Source organism: Brassica napus, chromosome A8 (genome assembly GCF_020379485.1).
Source record: "Brassica napus cultivar Da-Ae chromosome A8, Da-Ae, whole genome shotgun sequence".
NCBI lineage: Eukaryota > Viridiplantae > Streptophyta > Magnoliopsida > Brassicales > Brassicaceae > Brassica > Brassica napus.
This window is the reverse complement of record NC_063441.1, coordinates 14,032,575-14,051,872: the sequence shown is the minus strand read 5'-3', so window position 1 is coordinate 14,051,872 and position 19,298 is coordinate 14,032,575. Positions and strand designations below refer to the sequence as shown.

At 22.5% G+C, this 19,298-nt stretch overlaps 7 long non-coding RNA genes across 7 annotated transcripts; all 7 read right to left on the bottom strand.

Annotated features, from left to right (window-relative positions):
- Positions 1 to 566: 566 nt before the first annotated feature.
- On the bottom strand, positions 567 to 1,125 carry LOC125577404. Its single transcript, XR_007315836.1, has 2 exons — positions 943 to 1,125; positions 567 to 852 (listed from the first exon to the last, which is right to left on the bottom strand). It is a non-coding gene; the product is annotated as an uncharacterized LOC125577404 (long non-coding RNA).
- Positions 1,126 to 4,059: 2,934 nt separating this feature from the next.
- Positions 4,060 to 6,276, bottom strand: LOC125577403. The gene is made up of 3 exons (XR_007315835.1): positions 6,082 to 6,276; positions 4,371 to 5,991; positions 4,060 to 4,280 (listed from the first exon to the last, which is right to left on the bottom strand). It is a non-coding gene; the product is annotated as an uncharacterized LOC125577403 (long non-coding RNA).
- A 1,222-nt stretch (positions 6,277 to 7,498) lies between these two features.
- LOC125577402 lies at positions 7,499 to 8,191 on the bottom strand. The gene is made up of 2 exons (XR_007315834.1): positions 7,810 to 8,191; positions 7,499 to 7,719 (listed from the first exon to the last, which is right to left on the bottom strand). It is a non-coding gene; the product is annotated as an uncharacterized LOC125577402 (long non-coding RNA).
- A 1,044-nt stretch (positions 8,192 to 9,235) lies between these two features.
- Positions 9,236 to 10,575, bottom strand: LOC125577401. Its single transcript, XR_007315833.1, has 2 exons — positions 9,547 to 10,575; positions 9,236 to 9,456 (listed from the first exon to the last, which is right to left on the bottom strand). It is a non-coding gene; the product is annotated as an uncharacterized LOC125577401 (long non-coding RNA).
- A 2,053-nt stretch (positions 10,576 to 12,628) lies between these two features.
- On the bottom strand, positions 12,629 to 13,664 carry LOC125577400. Its single transcript, XR_007315832.1, has 2 exons — positions 13,004 to 13,664; positions 12,629 to 12,913 (listed from the first exon to the last, which is right to left on the bottom strand). It is a non-coding gene; the product is annotated as an uncharacterized LOC125577400 (long non-coding RNA).
- A 678-nt stretch (positions 13,665 to 14,342) lies between these two features.
- On the bottom strand, positions 14,343 to 14,813 carry LOC125577399. Its single transcript, XR_007315831.1, has 2 exons — positions 14,717 to 14,813; positions 14,343 to 14,626 (listed from the first exon to the last, which is right to left on the bottom strand). It is a non-coding gene; the product is annotated as an uncharacterized LOC125577399 (long non-coding RNA).
- Positions 14,814 to 16,122: 1,309 nt separating this feature from the next.
- On the bottom strand, positions 16,123 to 16,548 carry LOC125577398. The gene is made up of 2 exons (XR_007315830.1): positions 16,434 to 16,548; positions 16,123 to 16,343 (listed from the first exon to the last, which is right to left on the bottom strand). It is a non-coding gene; the product is annotated as an uncharacterized LOC125577398 (long non-coding RNA).
- Between the last annotated feature and the right edge of the window lie 2,750 nt (positions 16,549 to 19,298).

Sequence of the window (19,298 nt, the reverse complement as noted above, 5' to 3'; positions counted from 1 at the left end):
TAATATCAACACATATTTTATAATGAATATGAGATTTAAAATATACAACAAAAAGTAGGTAAGAAATATGTAATTATTGACATGAACTACATTTATATAGTCAAATAAATCATTCAGTTTTTGATATTATTTTTCAGTGAAAAATGATACATGGGTAAATTTATTAGTACAAAAAATATATTTTAGTTGCATCTAAATAATTATGGGTTTAGTAAAAACCTATTTTTAACAATAACTATTCTGACTGTATATTTTGTCTATTCCATTTAATATTTTGATGTAAAGTACAAAGACAATATATATAGTTTCTTCGAGGACGAATTAATGGTGTTTCAACTACAAGAGTACTATCAAAACCATACTCGCAAATTGTTATACTTTACAAATATAACATATCAAAGCCAATTGTGTTTATTCGATTAAAAAGAGAATCAAAGGTTATGCGCCAAAAAATATCAAAATAAAAAAAAATATATTTTAGTTATCCAAAAAAATTTTGAATTCACCATTAGTATATGTGGACTTGTTTCACTAGTAATTTTGATATTTTACATTTAAATATCTTATATGTTGAATTAATATTTTTTATTTCTTTTAAGGAAAGATGATTTCTTTATCAAAGTAACTTCAGTTTGCTAATTGTTTTGGATCTTTATTAGCACTCTTGACACTAGTAAAATATGTATAATCTTTAATAATGTTAATTTGGCCTTTTTGACCTACAACAACATAAATCAGAAATACATTCGCCAACCAACTGAATGTTCTTAGCTGCACAAAAACTTTCACATCCTTCGGATATTTGTTTACACGGAAGGTAGCATTTTTTGTAGTCTTGTTTTACTTCAAAGTCTATATAAAATCAGAATCATTGGAATGTTAAAAATTATAACTAGATAAATAAAGGTGTATAAATTTAAGTAAACATGTGAAATTAAATACCTGGGTAGCAATGAACATTAGATACTACGAAGAAAATGGTGAAAACAAATGCGATCAATATGTTTTTGGAGAAACCCATTTTGTATGAACTTTTCTTAATTTTTGTTTAGTGTTTTATTTTGATTTATGTTGTTGTATATATAATAACATAAATTTGCATAAACGGAAAATTTTATCAAAATATCCTTGAGCTTAATTTCTTGGATTGTAGTCAAAATAATATAAAAATTAATTCCTTACCTTATAATATCTTTACCATTGGTGTGAAATGTTATTGTTTTTTTATATAGAAAATATCTTGTCAAGATATTGTTTGTTATTTGTTATTGATTTAGATTATTATTATGATTGAATATTTCCTTAGTCTTAGTCAAAATATGTTAATAAATATTACAAATTTAATTTCATAAAGTATATATATTTTTAAATATATATATATATTATTAGATGAATCCAATAGGTATTAAATAAGAACTTGGCATATGAGGTTTTCATGCTTGTAAGTTATTATTTTTATTTCACTAAAATCTTAGAATTTTTTTTTTATGTTTTATAATAAATGTATTAATTTGCAATATAACTAATTAGGAATTTTGTTATTCTTGAGTGTCTTTCGTATTTTATTTAAAGTTTTAATTTTCTTATAATTATTTTCAGCTTAACATAAGCCAAATACATCATGCATAATATATTTAGACGATATAAATTATTTTCTCTTGTAATATCAACATATATTTTATTTTTATTTGCTCTTCTAATATCAACACATATTCAATAAGGAATATGAGATTTAAAATATACAACAAAAAGTAGGTAAGAAATATGGAATTATTGACATGAACTACATTTATATAATCAAATAAATCATTCAGTTTTTGATATTATATTTCAGTAAAAAATGATATACGGGTAGATGTATTAGTACAAAAAATATATTTTAGTTGCATCTAAATAATTATGGGTTTAGTAAAAACCTATTTTTAAAAATAAATATTCTGACTGTATATTTTGTCTATTCCATTTAATATTTTGATGTAAAGTACAAAGACAATATATATAGTTTCTTCGAGGACGAATTAATGGTGTTTCAACTACAAGAGTACTATCAAAACCATACTCGCAAATTGTTATACTTTACAAATATAACATATCAAAGCCAATTGTGTTTATTCGATTAAAAAGAGAATCAAAGGTTATGCGCCAAAAAATATCAAAATAAAATAAAATAAAATATTCTAGTTATCCAAAAAAATTTTGAATTCACCATTAGTATATGTGGACTTGTTTCACTAGTAATTTTGATATTTTACATTTAAATATCTTATATGTTGAATTAATATTTTTTTTATTTCTTTTAAGGAAAGATGATTTCTTTATCAAAGTAACTTGAGTTTGCTAATTGTTTTGGATCTTTATTAGCACTCTTGACACTAGTACAATATGTATAATCTTTAATAATGTTAATTTGGCCTTTTTGACCTACAGCAACATAAATCAGAAATACATTCGCCAACCAACTGAATGTTCTTAGCTGCACAGAACCTTTCACATCCTTCGGATATTTGTTTACACGGAAGGTAGCATTTTTTGTAGTCTTGTTTTACTTCAAAGTCTATATAAAATCAGAATCATTGGAATGTTAAAAATTATAATTAGATAAATAAAGGAGTATAAATTTAAGTAAACAAGTGAAATTAAATACCTGGGTAGCAATGAACATTAGATACTACGAAGAAAATGGTGAAAACAAATGCGATCAATATGTTTTTGGAGAAACCCATTTTGTATGAACTTTTCTTAATTTTTGTTTAGTGTTTTATTTTGATTTATGTTGTTGTATATATAATAACATAAATTTGCATAAAAGGAAAATTTTATCAAAATATCCTTTAGCTTAATTTCTTGGATTGTAGTCAAAATAATATAAAAATAAATCCCTTACCTTATAATATCTTTACCATTGGTGTGAAATGTTATTCTTTTTATAAAGAAAATATCTTGTCAATATATTGTTTGTTATTTGCTATTGATTTAGATTATTATTATGATTCAATATTTCCATAGTCTTAGTCAAAATATGTTAATAAATATTACAAATTTAATTTCATAAATTATATATATTTTTAAATATATATATATATATATATGTATATGTATATGTATATGTATTATTAGATGAATCCTATAGGTATTAAATAAGAACTTGGCATATGAGGTTTTTCATGCATGTAAGTTATTATTTTTATTTCACTAGAATCTTAGAACTTAATGTTTTTTATGTTTTATAATACATGTATTAATTTGCAATATAACTAATTAGGAATTTTGTTATTCTTGAGTGTCTTTCGTATTTTATTTAGAGTTTTAATTTTCTTATAATTATTTTCAGCTTAACATAAGCCAAATACATCATGCATAATATATTTAGACGATATAAATCATTTTCTCTTGTAATATCAACATATATTTTATTATTATTTGCTCTTCTAATATCAACACATATTCAATAATGAATATGAGATTTAAAATATACAACAAAAAGTAGGTAAGAAATGTGGAATTATTGACATGAACTACATTTATATAATCAAATAAATCATTCAGTTTTTGATATTATATTTCAGTGAAAAATGATATATGGGTAGATATATTAGTACAAAAAATATATTTTAGTTGCATCTAAATAATTATGGGTTCAGTAAAAACCTATTTTTAACATTAAATATTCTGACTGTACGTTTTGTCTATTCCATTTAATATTTTGATGTAAAGTACAAAGACAATATATATAGTTTCTTCGAGGACGAATTAATGGTGTTTCAACTACAAGATTGCTATCAAAACCATACTCGCAAATTGTTATACTTTAGAAATATAACATATCAAAGCCAATTGTGTTTATTCGATTAAGAAGAGAATCAAAGGTTATGCGCCAAAAAATATCAAAATAAAAAAAAAATATTCTAGTTATCCAAAACTTTTTTAAATTCACCATTAGTATATGTGGACTTGTTTCCCTAGTAATTTTGACATTTTACATTTAAATATCTTATATGTTGAATTAATATTTTTTATTTCTTTTAAGAAAAGATGATTTCTTTATCAAAGTAACTTGAGTTTGCTAATTGTTTTGGATCTTTATTAGCACTCTTGACACTAGTACAATATGTATAATCTTTAATAATGTTAATTTGGCCTTTTTGACCTACAACAACATAAATCAGAAATACATTCGCCAACCAACTGAATGTTCTTAGCTGCACAAAAACTTTCACATCCTTCGGATATTTGTTTACACGGAAGTTAGCATTTTTTGTAGTCTTGTTTTACTTCAAAGTCTATATAAAATCAGAATCATTGGAATGTTAAAAATTATAATTAGATAAATAAAGGCGTATAAATTTAAGTAAACAAGTGAAATTAAATACCTGGGTAGCAATGAACATTAGATACTACGAAGAAAATGGTGAAAACAAATGCGATCAATATGTTTTTGGAGAAACCCATTTTGTATGAACTTTTCTTAATTTATGTTTAGTGTTTTATTTTGATTTATGTTGTTGTATATATAATAACACAAATTTGCATAAAAGGAAAATTTTATCAAAATATCCTTGAGCTTAATTTCTTGGATTGTAGTCAAAATAATATAAAAATTAATTCCTTACCTTATAATATCTTTACCATTGGTGTGAAATGTTATTATTTTTTATATAGAAAATATCTAGTCAAGATATTGTTTGTTATTTGTTATTGATTTAGATTATTATTATGATTGAATATTTCCTTAGTCTTAGTCAAAATATGTTAATAAATATTACAAATTTAATTTCATAAATTATATATATATATTTCTAAATATATATATATATATATATATTATTAGATGAATCCAATAGGTATTAAATAAGAACTTGGAATATGAGGTTTTTCATGCTTGTAAGTTAATATTTTTATTTCACTAAAATCTTAGAACTTAATTTTTTTATGTTTTATAATAAATGTATTAATTTGAAATATAACTAATTAGGAATATTGTTATTTTTGAGTGTCTTTCGTATTTTATTTAGAGTTTTACTTTTCTTATAATTATTTTCAGCTTAACATAAGCCAAATACATCATTCATAATATATTTAGACGATATAAATCATTTTTTCTTGTAATATCAACATATATTTTATTATTATTTGCTCTTCTAATATCAACACATATTCAATAATGAATATGAGATTTAAAATATACAACAAAAAGTAGGTAAAAAATATGGAATTATTGACATGAACTACATTTATATAATCAAATAAATCATTCAGTTTTTGATATTATATTTCAATGAAAAATGATACATGGCTACATGTATTAGTACAAAAAATATATTTTAGTTGCATCTAAATAATTATGGGTTTAGTAAAAACCTATTTTTAACAATAAATATTCTGACTGTATTTTTTGTCCATTCCATTTAATATTTTGATGTAAAGTACAAAGACAATATATATAGTTTCTTCGAGGACGAATTAATGGTGTTTTAACTACAAGATTACTATCAAAACCATACTCGCAAATTGTTATACTTTACAAATATAACATATCAAAGCCAATTGTGTTTATTCGATTAAAAAGAGAATCAAAGGTTATGCGCCAAAAAATATCAAAATAAAAAAAAATATTCTAGTTATCCAAAAAAATTTTGAATTCACCATTAGTATATGTGGACTTGTTTCACTAGTAATTTTTATATTTTACATTTAAATATCTTATATGTTGAATTAATATTTTTTTTATTTCTTTTAAGGAAAGATGATTTCTTTATCAAAGTAACTTGAGTTTGCTAATTGTTTTGGATCTTTATTAGCACTCTTGACACTAGTACAATATGTATAATCTTTAATAATGTTAATTTGGCCTTTTTGACCTACAACAACATAAATCAGAAATACATTCGCCAACCAACTGAATGTTCTTAGCTGCACAAAACCTTTCACATCCTTCGGATATTTGTTTACACGGAAGGTAGCATTTTTTGTAGTCTTGTTTTACTTCAAAGTCTATATAAAATCAGAATCATTGGAATGTTAAAAATTATAATTAGATAAATAAAGGAGTATAAATTAAAGTAAACAAGTGAAATTAAATACCTGGGTAGCAATGAACATTAGATACTACGAAGAAAATGGTGAAAACAAATGCGATCAATATGTTTTTGGAGAAACCCATTTTGTATGAACTTTTCTTAATTTTTGTTTAGTGTTTTATTTTGATTTATGTTGTTGTATATATAATAACATAAATTTGCATAAAAGGAAAATTTTATCAAAATATCCTTTAGCTTAATTTCTTGGATTGTAGTCAAAATAATATAAAAATAAATCCCTTACCTTATAATATCTTTACCATTGGTGTGAAATGTTATTCTTTTTATAAAGAAAATATCTTGTGAATATATTGTTTGTTATTTGCTATTGATTTAGATTATTATTATGATTCAATATTTCCATAGTCTTAGTCAAAATATGTTAATAAATATTACAAATTTAATTTCATAAATTATATATATTTTTAAATATATATATATATATATATATGTATATGTATATGTATATGTATTATTAGATGAATCCTATAGGTATTAAATAAGAACTTGGCATATGAGGTTTTTCATGCATGTAAGTTATTATTTTTATTTCACTAGAATCTTAGAACTTAATGTTTTTTATGTTTTATAATACATGTATTAATTTGCAATATAACTAATTAGGAATTTTGTTATTCTTGAGTGTCTTTCGTATTTTATTTAGAGTTTTAATTTTCTTATAATTATTTTCAGCTTAACATAAGCCAAATACATCATGCATAATATATTTAGACGATATAAATCATTTTCTCTTGTAATATCAACATATATTTTATTATTATTTGCTCTTCTAATATCAACACATATTCAATAATGAATATGAGATTTAAAATATACAACAAAAAGTAGGTAAGAAATGTGGAATTATTGACATGAACTACATTTATATAATCAAATAAATCATTCAGTTTTTGATATTATATTTCAGTGAAAAATGATATATGGGTAGATATATTAGTACAAAAAATATATTTTAGTTGCATCTAAATAATTATGGGTTCAGTAAAAACCTATTTTTAACATTAAATATTCTGACTGTATGTTTTGTCTATTCCATTTAATATTTTGATGTAAAGTACAAAGACAATATATATAGTTTCTTCGAGGACGAATTAATGGTGTTTCAACTACAAGATTGCTATCAAAACCATACTCGCAAATTGTTATACTTTAGAAATATAACATATCAAAGCCAATTGTGTTTATTCGATTAAGAAGAGAATCAAAGGTTATGCGCCAAAAAATATCAAAATAAAAAAAAAATATTCTAGTTATCCAAATTTTTTTTAAATTCACCATTAGTATATGTGGACTTGTTTCCCTAGTAATTTTGACATTTTACATTTAAAAATCTTATATGTTGAATTAATATTTTTTATTTCTTTTAAGGAAAGATGATTTCTTTATCAAAGTAACTTCAATTTGCTAATTGTTTTGGATCTTTATTAGCACTCTTGACACTAGTACAATATGTATAATCTTTAATAATGTTAATTTGGCCTTTTTGACCTACAACAACATAAATCAGAAATACATTCGCCAACCAACTGAATGTTCTTAGCTGCACAAAAACTTTCACATCCTTCGGATATTTGTTTACACGGAAGGTAGCATTTTTTGTAGTCTTGTTTTACTTCAAAGTCTATATAAAATCAGAATCATTGGAATGTTAAAAATTATAATTAGATAAATAAAGGCGTATAAATTGAAGTAAACAAGTGAAATTAAATACCTGGGTAGCAATGAACATTAGATACTACGAAGAAAATGGTGAAAACAAATGCGATCAATATGTTTTTGGAGAAACCCATTTTGTATGAACTTTTCTTAATTTATGTTTAGTGTTTTATTTTGATTTATGTTGTTGTATATATAATAACACAAATTTGCATAAAAGGAAAATTTTATCAAAATATCCTTGAGCTTAATTTCTTGGATTGTACTCAAAATAATATAAAAATTAATTCCTTACCTTATAATATCTTTACCATTGGTGTGAAATGTTATTATTTTTTATATAGAAAATATCTTGTCAAGATATTGTTTGTTATTTGTTATTGATTTAGATTATTATTATGATTGAATATTTCCTTAGTCTTAGTCAAAATATGTTAATAAATATTACAAATTTAATTTCATAAAGTATATATATATATATATTTCTAAATATATATATATATATATATATATATATATATATATATATATTAGATGAATCCAATAGGTATTAAATAAGAACTTGGCATATGAGGTTTTTCATGCTTGTAAGTTAATATTTTTATTTCACTAGAATCTTAGAACTTAATTTTTTATGTTTTATAATAAATGTATTAATTTGCAATATAACTAATTAGGAATTTTGTTATTCTTGAGTGTCTTTCATATTTTATTTAGAGTTTTAATTTTTTTATAATTATTTTCAGCTTAACATAAGCCAAATACATCATGCTTAATATATTTAGACGATATAAATCATTTTCTCTTGTAATATCAACATATATTTTATTATTATTTGCTCTTCTAATATCAACACATATTCAATAATGAATATGAGATTTAAAATATACAACAAAAAGTAGGTAAGAACTATGGAATTATTGACATGAACTACATTTATATAATCAAATAAATCATTCAGTTTTTGATATTATATTTCAGTGAAAAATGATATACGGGTAGATGTATTAGTACAAAAAATATATTTTAGTTGTATCTAAATAATTATGGGTTCAGTAAAAACCTATTTTTAACAATAAATATTCTGACTGTATGTTTTGTCTATTCCATTTAATATTTTGATGTAAAGTACAAAGACAATATATATAGTTTCTTCGAGGACGAATTAATGGTGTTTCAACTACAAGATTACTATCAAAACCATACTCGCAAATTGTTATATTTTACAAATATAACATATCAAAGCCAATTGTGTTTATTCGATTAAGAAGAGAATCAAAGGTTATGCGCCAAAAAATATCAAAAAAAATATATATATATATATTCTAGTTATCCAAAAAAAATTTAAATTCACCATTAGTATATGTGGACTTGTTTTACTAGTAATTTTGATATTTTACATTTAAATATCTTATATGTTGAATTAATATTTTTTATTTCTTTAAAGGAAAGATGATTTTTTTTTATCAAAGTAACTTCAGTTTGCTAATTGTTTTGGATCTTTATTAGCACTCTTGACACTAGTACAATATGTATAATCTTTAATAATGTTAATTTGGCCTTTTTGACCTACAACAACATAAATCAGAAATACATTCGCCAACCAACTGAATGTTCTTAGCTGCACAAAACCTTTCACATCCTTCGGATATTTGTTTACACGGAAGGTAGCATTTTTTGTAGTCTTGTTTTACTTCAAAGTCTATATAAAATCAGAATCATTGGAATGTTAAAAATTATAACTAGATAAATAAAGGTGTATAAATTGAAGTAAACATGTGAAATTAAATACCTGGGTAGCAATGAACATTAGATACTACGAAGAAAATGGTGAAAACAAATGCGATCAATATGTGTTTGGAGAAACCCATTTTGTATGAACTTTTCTTAATTTTTGTTTAGTGTTTTATTTTGATTTATGTTGTTGTATATATAATAACATAAATTTGCATAAAAGGAAAATTTTATCAAAATATTCTTGAGCTTAATTTCTTGGATTGTAGTCAAGATAATATAAAAATTAATTCCTTACCTTATAATATCTTTACCATTGGTGTGAAATGTTATTCTTTTTTATATAGAAAATATCTTGTCAAGATATTGTTTGTTATTTGTTATTGATTTAGATTATTATTATGATTGAATATTTCCTTAGTCTTAGTCAAAATATGTTAATAAATATTACAAATTTAATTTTATAAAGTATATATATTTTTAAATATATATATATATATATATGTATATATATATATATTATTAGATGAATCCAATAGGTATTAAATAAGAACTTGGCATATGAGGTTTTTCATGCATGTAAGTTATTATTTTTATTTCATAGAATCTTAGAACTTAATTTTTTTTTATGTTTTATAATACATGTATTAATTTGCAATATAACTAATAAGGAATTTTGTTATTCTTGAGTGTCTTTCGTATTTTATTTAGAGTTTTAATTTTCTTATAATTATTTTCAGCTTAACATAAGCCAAATACATCATGCATAATATATTTAGACGATATAAATCATTTTCTCTTGTAATATCAACATATATTTTATTATTATTTGCTCTTCTAATATCAACACATATTCAATAAGGAATATGAGATTTAAAATATACAACAAAAAGTAGGTAAGAAATATGGAATTATTGACATGAACTACATTTATATAATCAAATAAATCATTCAGTTTTTGATATTATATTTCAGTGAAAAATGATATACGGGTAGATGTATTAGTACAAAAAATATATTTTAGTTGCATCTAAATAATTATGGGTTTAGTAAAAACCTATTTTTAAAAATAAATATTCTGACTGTATATTTTGTCTATTCCATTTAATATTTTGATGTAAAGTACAAAGACAATATATATAGTTTCTTCGAGGACGAATTAATGGTGTTTCAACTACAAGAGTACTATCAAAACCATACTCGCAAATTGTTATACTTTACAAATATAACATATCAAAGCCAATTGTCTTTATTCGATTAAAAAGAGAATCAAAGGTTATGCGCCAAAAAATATCAAAATAAAATAAAATAAAATATTCTAGTTATCCAAAAAAATTTAGAATTCACCATTAGTATATGCGGACTTGTTTCACTAGTAATTTTGATATTTTACATTTAAATATCTTATATGTTGAATTAATATTTTTTTTATTTCTTTTAAGGAAAGATGATTTCTTTATCAAAGTAACTTCAGTTTGCTAATTGTTTTGGATCTTTATTAGCACTCTTGACACTAGTACAATATGTATAATCCTTAATAATGTTAATTTGGCCTTTTTGACCTACAACAACATAAATCAGAAATACATTCGCCAACCAACTGAATGTTCTTAGCTGCACAAAACCTTTCACATCCTTCGGATATTTGTTTACACGGAAGGTAGCATTTTTTGTAGTCTTGTTTTACTTCAAAGTCTATATAAAATCAGAATCATTGGAATGTTAAAAATTATAATTAGATAAATAAAGGAGTATAAATTTAAGTAAACAAGTGAAATTAAATACCTGGGTAGCAATGAACATTAGATACTACGAAGAAAATGGTGAAAACAAATGCGATCAATATGTTTTTGGCGAAACCCATTTTGTATGAACTTTTCTTAATTTTTATTTAGTGTTTTATTTTGATTTATGTTGTTGTATATATAATAACATAAATTTGCATAAAAGGAAAATTTTATCAAAATATTCTTGAGCTTAATTTCTTGGATTGTAGTCAAAATAATATAAAAATTAATTCCTTACCTTATAATATCTTTACCATTGGTGTGAAATGTTATTCTTTTTTATATAGAAAATATCTTGTCAAGATATTGTTTGTTATTTGTTATTTATTTAGATTATTATTATTATTGAATATTTCCTTAGTCTTAGTCAAAATATGTTAATAAATATTACAAATTTAATTTTATAAAGTATATATATTTTTAAATATATATATATATATATATATATATATATATATATATTATTAGATGAATCCAATAGGTATTAAATAAGAACTTGGCATATGAGGTTTTTCATGCATGTAAGTTATTATTTTTATTTCACTAGAATCTTAGAACTTAATTTTTTTTATGTTTTATAATACATGTATTAATTTTGCAATATAACTAATTAGGAATTTTGTTATTCTTGAGTGTCTTTCGTATTTTATTTAGAGTTTTAATTTTCTTATAATTATTTTCAGCTTAACATAAGCCAAATACATCATGCATAATATATTTAGACGATATAAATCATTTTCTCTTGTAATATCAACATATATTTTATTATTATTTGCTCTTCTAATATCAACACATATTCAATAAGGAATATGCGATTTAAAATATAGAACAAAGAGTAGGTAAGAAATATGGAATTATTGACATGAACTACATTTATATAATCAAATAAATCATTCAGTTTTTGATATTATATTTCAGTGAAAAATGATATACGGGTAGATGTATTTGTACAAAAAATATATTTTAGTTGCATCTAAATAAATATGGGTTTAGTAAAAACCTATTTTTAAAAATAAATATTCTGATTGTATATTTTGTCTATTCCATTTAATATTTTGATGTAAAGTACAAAGACAATATATATAGTTTCTTCGAGGACGAATTAATGGTGTTTCAACTACAAGAGTACTATCAAAACCATACTCGCAAATTGTTATACTTTACAAATATAACATATCAAAGCCAATTGTCTTTATTCGATTAAAAAGAGAATCAAAGGTTATGCGCCAAAAAATATCAAAATAAAATAAAATAAAATATTCTAGTTATCCAAAAAATTTTTGAATTCACCATTAGTATATGTGGACTTGTTTCACTAGTAATTTTGATATTTTACATTTAAATATCTTATATGTTGAATTAATATTTTTTTTATTTCTTTTAAGGAAAGATGATTTCTTTATCAAAGTAACTTCAGTTTGCTAATTGTTTTGGATCTTTATTAGCACTCTTGACACTAGTACAATATGTATAATCCTTAATAATGTTAATTTGGCCTTTTTGACCTACAACAACATAAATCAGAAATACATTCGCCAACCAACTGAATGTTCTTAGCTGCACAAAACCTTTCACATCCTTCGGATATTTGTTTACACGGAAGGTAGCATTTTTTGTAGTCTTGTTTTACTTCAAAGTCTATATAAAATCAGAATCATTGGAATGTTAAAAATTATAATTAGATAAATAAAGGAGTATAAATTTAAGTAAACAAGTGAAATTAAATACCTGGGTAGCAATGAACATTAGATACTACGAAGAAAATGGTGAAAACAAATGCGATCAATATGTTTTTGGAGAAACCCATTTTGTATGAACTTTTCTTAATTTTTGTTTAGTGTTTTATTTTGATTTATGTTGTTGTATATATAATAACATAAATTTGCATAAAGGAATTTTTTATCAAAATATCCTTGAGCTTAATTTCTTTGATTGTAGTCAAAATAATATAAAAATAAATCCCTTACCTTATAATATCTTTACCATTGGTGTGAAATGTTATTCTTTTTATAAAGAAAATATCTTGTCAAGATATTGTTTGTTATTTGCTATTGATTTAGATTATTATTATGATTGAATATTTCCTTAGTCTTAGTCAAAATATGTTAATAAATATTACAAATTTAATTTCATAAATTATATATATTTTTTAATATATATATATATATATATGTATATATATATATTATTAGATGAATCCAATAGGTATTAAATAAGAACTTGGCATATGAGGTTTTTCATGCATGTAAGTTATTATTTTTATTTCACTAGGATCTTAGAACTTAATTTTTTTTATGTTTTATAATACATGTATTAGTTTGCAATATAACTAATTAGGAATTTTGTTATTCTTGAGTGTCTTTCGTATTTTATTTAGAGTTTTAATTTTTTTATAATTATTTTCAGCTTAACATAAGCCAAATACATCATGCATAATATATTTAGACGATATAAATCATTTTCTCTTGTAATATCAACATATATTTTATCATTATTTGCTCTTCTAATATCAACACATATTCAATAATGAATATGAGATTTAAAATATACAACAACAAGGTAAGAAATATGGAATTATTGACATGAACTACATTTATATAATCAAATAAATCATTTAGTTTTTGATATTATATTTCAGTGAAAAATGATATACGGGTAGATGTATTAGTACAAAAAATATATTTTAGTTGCATCTAAATAATTATGGGTTCAGTAAAAAACTATTTTTAACAATAAATATTCTGACTGTATGTTTTGTCTATTCCATTTAATATTTTGATGTAAAGTACAAAGACAATATATATAGTTTCTTCGAGGACGAATTAATGGTGTTTCAACTACAAGATTGCTATCAAAACCATACTCGCAAATTGTTATACTTTGGAAATATAACATATCAAAGCCAGTTGTGTTTATTCGATTAAGAAGAGAATCAAAGGTTATGCGCCAAAAAATATCAAAAAAAAAAAATATATTCTAGTTATCCAAAATAATTTTGAATTCACCATTAGTATATGTGGACTTGTTTCACTAGTAATTTTGATATTTTACATTTAAATATCTTATATGTTGAATTAATATTTTTTATTTCTTTTAAGGAAAGATTATTTCTTTATCAAAGTAACTTCAGTTTGCTAATTGTTTTGGATCTTTATTAGCACTCTTGACACTAGTACAATATGTATAATCTTTAATAATGTTAATTTGGCCTTTTTGACCTACAACAACATAAATCAGAAATACATTCGCCAACCAACTGAATGTTCTTAGCTGCACAAAAACTTTCACATCCTTCGGATATTTGTTTACACGGAAGGTAGCATTTTTTGTAGTCTTGTTTTACTTCAAAGTCTATATAAAATCAGAATCATTGGAATGTTAAAAATTATAACTAGATAAATAAAGGTGTATAAATTTAAGTAAACATGTGAAATTAAATACCTGGGTAGCAATGAACATTAGATACTACGAAGAAAATGGTGAAAACAAATGCGATCAATATGTTTTTTGAGAAACCCATTTTGTATGAACTATTCTTAATTTTTCTTTAGTGTTTTATTTTTATTTATGTTGTTGTATATATAATAACACAAATTTGCATAAAAGGAAAATTTTATCAAAATATCCTTGAGCTTAATTTCTTGGATTGAAGTCAAAATAATATAAAAATTAATTCCTTACCTTATAATATCTTTACCATTGGTGTGAAATGTTATTCTTTTTTATATAGAAAATATCTTGTCAAGATATTGTTTGTTATTTGTTATTGATTTAGATTATTATTATGATTGAATATTTCCTTAGTCTTAGTCAAAATATGTTAAAAAATATTACAAATTTAATTTCATAGATTATATCTATTTTTAAATATATATATATATATATATATATATATATATATTATTAGATGAATCCAATAGGTATTAAATAAGAACTTGGCATATGAGGTTTTTCATGCTTGTAAGTTAATATTTTTATTTCACTAGAATCTTAGAACTTAATTTTTTATGTTTTATAATAAATGTATTAATTTGCAATATAACTAATTAGGAATTTTGTTATTCTTGAGTGTCTTTCATATTTTATTTAGAGTTTTAATTTTCTTATAATTATTTTCAGCTTAACATAAGCCAAATACATCATGCTTAATATATTTAGACGATATAAATCATTTTCTCTTGTAATATCAACATATATTTTATTATTATTTGCTCTTCTAATATCAACACATATTCAATAATGAATATGAGATTTAAAATATACAACAAAAAGTAGGTAAGAACTATGGAATTATTGACATGAACTACATTTATATAATCAAATAAATCATTCAGTTTTTGATATTATATTTCAGTGAAAAATGATATACGGGTAGATGTATTAGTACAAAAAATATATTTTAGTTGTATCTAAATAATTATGGGTTCAGTAAAAACCTATTTTTAACAATAAATATTCTGACTGTATGTTTTGTCTATTCCATTTAATATTTTGATGTAAAGTACAAAGACAATATATATAGTTTCTTCGAGGACGAATTAATGGTGTTTCAACTACAAGATTACTATCAAAACCATACTCGCAAATTGTTATATTTTACAAATATAACATATCAAAGCCAATTGTGTTTATTCGATTAAGAAGAGAATCAAAGGTTATGCGCCAAAAAATATCAAAAAAAATATATATATTCTAGTTATCCAAAAAAAATTTAAATTCACCATTAGTATATGTGGACTTGTTTTACTAGTAATTTTGATATTTTACATTTAAATATCTTATATTTTGAATTAATATTTTTTATTTCTTTAAAGGAAAGATGATTTTTTTTATCAAAGTAACTTCAGTTTGCTAATTGTTTTGGATCTTTATTAGCACTCTTGACACTAGTACAATATGTATAATCTTTAATAATGTTAATTTGGCCTTTTTGACCTACAACAACATAAATCAGAAATACATTCGCCAACCAACTGAATGTTCTTAGCTGCACAAAACCTTTCACATCCTTCGGATATTTGTTTACACGGAAGGTAGCATTTTTTGTAGTCTTGTTTTACTTCAAAGTCTATATAAAATCAGAATCATTGGAATGTTAAAAATTATAACTAGATAAATAAAGGTGTATAAATTGAAGTAAACATGTGAAATTAAATACCTGGGTAGCAATGAACATTAGATACTACGAAGAAAATGGTGAAAACAAATGCGATCAATATGTGTTTGGAGAAACCCATTTTGTATGAACTTTTCTTAATTTTTGTTTAGTGTTTTATTTTGATTTATGTTGTTGTATATATAATAACATAAATTTGCATAAAAGGAAAATTTTATCAAAATATTCTTGAGCTTAATTTCTTCGATTGTAGTCAAGATAATATAAAAATTAATTCCTTACCTTATAATATCTTTACCATTGGTGTGAAATGTTATTCTTTTTTATATAGAAAATATCTTGTCAAGATATTGTTTGTTATTTGTTATTGATTTAGATTATTATTATGATTGAATATTTCCTTAGTCTTAGTCAAAATATGTTAATAAATATTACAAATTTAATTTTATAAAGTATATATATTTTTAAATATATATATATATATGTATATATATATATTATTAGATGAATCCAATAGGTATTAAATAAGAACTTGGCATATGAGGTTTTTCATGCATGTAAGTTATTATTTTTATTTCACTAGAATCTTAGAACTTAATTTTTTTTTTATGTTTTATAATACATGTATTAATTTGCAATATAACTAATTAGGAATTTTGTTATTCTTGAGTGTCTTTCGTATTTTATTTAGAGTTTTAATTTTCTTATAATTCTTTTCAGCTTAACATAAGCCAAATACATCATGCATAATATATTTAGACGATATAAATCATTTTCTCTTGTAATATCAACATATATTTTATTATTATTTGCTCTTCTAATATCAACACATATTCAATAAGGAATATGAGATTTAAAATATACAACAAAAAGTAGGTAAGAAATATGGAATTATTGACATGAACTACATTTATATAATCAAATAAATCATTCAGTTTTTGATATTATATTTCAGTGAAAAATGATATACGGGTAGATGTATTAGTACAAAAAATATATTTTAGTTGCATCTAAATAATTATGGGTTTAGTAAAAACCTATTTTTAACAATAAATATTCTGACTGTATGTTTTGTCTATTCCATTTAATATTTTGATGTAAAGTACAAAGACAATATATATAGTTTCTTCGAGGACGAATTAATAGTGTTTCAACTACAAGATTACTATCAAAACCATACTCGCAAATTGTTATATTTTACAAATATAACATATCAAAGCCAATTGTGTTTATTCGATTAAAAAGAGAATCAAAGGTTATGCGCTAAAAAATATCAAAAAAAAAATATATATATATTCTAGTTATCCAAAAATATTTTAAATTCACCATTAGTATATGTGGACTTGTTTTACTAGTAATTTTGATATTTTACATTTAAATATCTTATATGTTGAATTAATATTTTTTATTTCTTTTAAGGAAAGATTATTTCTTTATCAAAGTAACTTCAGTTTGCTAATTGTTTTGGATCTTTATTAGCACTCTTGACACTAGTACAATATGTATAATCTTTAATAATGTTAATTTGGCCTTTTTGACCTACAACAACATAAATCAGAAATACATTCGCCAACCAACTGAATGTTCTTAGCTGCACAAAAACTTTCACATCCTTCGGATATTTGTTTACACGAAAGGTAGCATTTTTTGTAGTCTTGTTTTACTTCAAAGTCTATATAAAATCAGAATCATTGGAATGTTAAAAATTATAATTAAATAAATAAAGAAGTATAAATTTAAGTAAACAAGTGAAATTAAATACCTGGGTAGCAATGAACATTAGATACTACGAAGAAAATGGTGAAAACAAATGCGATCAATATGTTTTTGGAGAACCCCATTTTGTATGAACTTTTCTTAATTTTTGTTTAGTGTTTTATTTTGATTTATGTTGTTGTATATATAATAACACAAATTTGCATACAAGGAAAATTTTATCGAAATATCCTTGAGCTTAATTTCTTGGATTGTAGTCAAAGTTTTAATATAAAAATTAATTCCTTACCTTATAATATCTTTACCATTGGTGTGAAATGTTATTCTTTTTTATATAGAAAATATCTTGTCAAGATATTGTTTGTTATTTGTTATTGATTTAGATTATTATTATGATTGAATATTTCCTTAGTCTTAGTCAAAATATGTTAAAAATATTACAAATTTAATTTCATAGATTATATCTATTTTTAAATATATATATATATATATATATATATATATATTATTAGATGAATCCAATAGGTATTAAATAAGAACTTGGCATATGAGGTTTTTCATGCTTGTAAGTTAATATTTTTATTTCACTAGAATCTTAGAACTTAATTTTTTATGTTTTATAATAAATGTATTAATTTGCAATATAACTAATTAGGAATTTTGTTATTCTTGAGTGTCTTTCATATTTTATTTAGAGTTTTAATTTTCTTATAATTATTTTCAGCTTAACATAAGCCAAATACATCATGCTTAATATATTTAGACGATATAAATCATTTTCTCTTGTAATATCAACATATATTTTATTATTATTTGCTCTTCTAATATCAACACATATTCAATAATGAATATGAGATTTAAAATATACAACAAAAAGTAGGTAAGAACTATGGAATTATTGACATGAACTACATTTATATAATCAAATAAATCATTCAGTTTTTGATATTATATTTCAGTGAAAAATGATATACGGGTAGATGTATTAGTACAAAAAATATATTTTAGTTGTATCTAAATAATTATGGGTTCAGTAAAAACCTATTTTTAACAATAAATATTCTGACTGTATGTTTTGTCTATTCCATTTAATATTTTGATGTAAAGTACAAAGACAATATATATAGTTTCTTCGAGGACGAATTAATGGTGTTTCAACTACAAGATTACTATCAAAACCATACTCGCAAA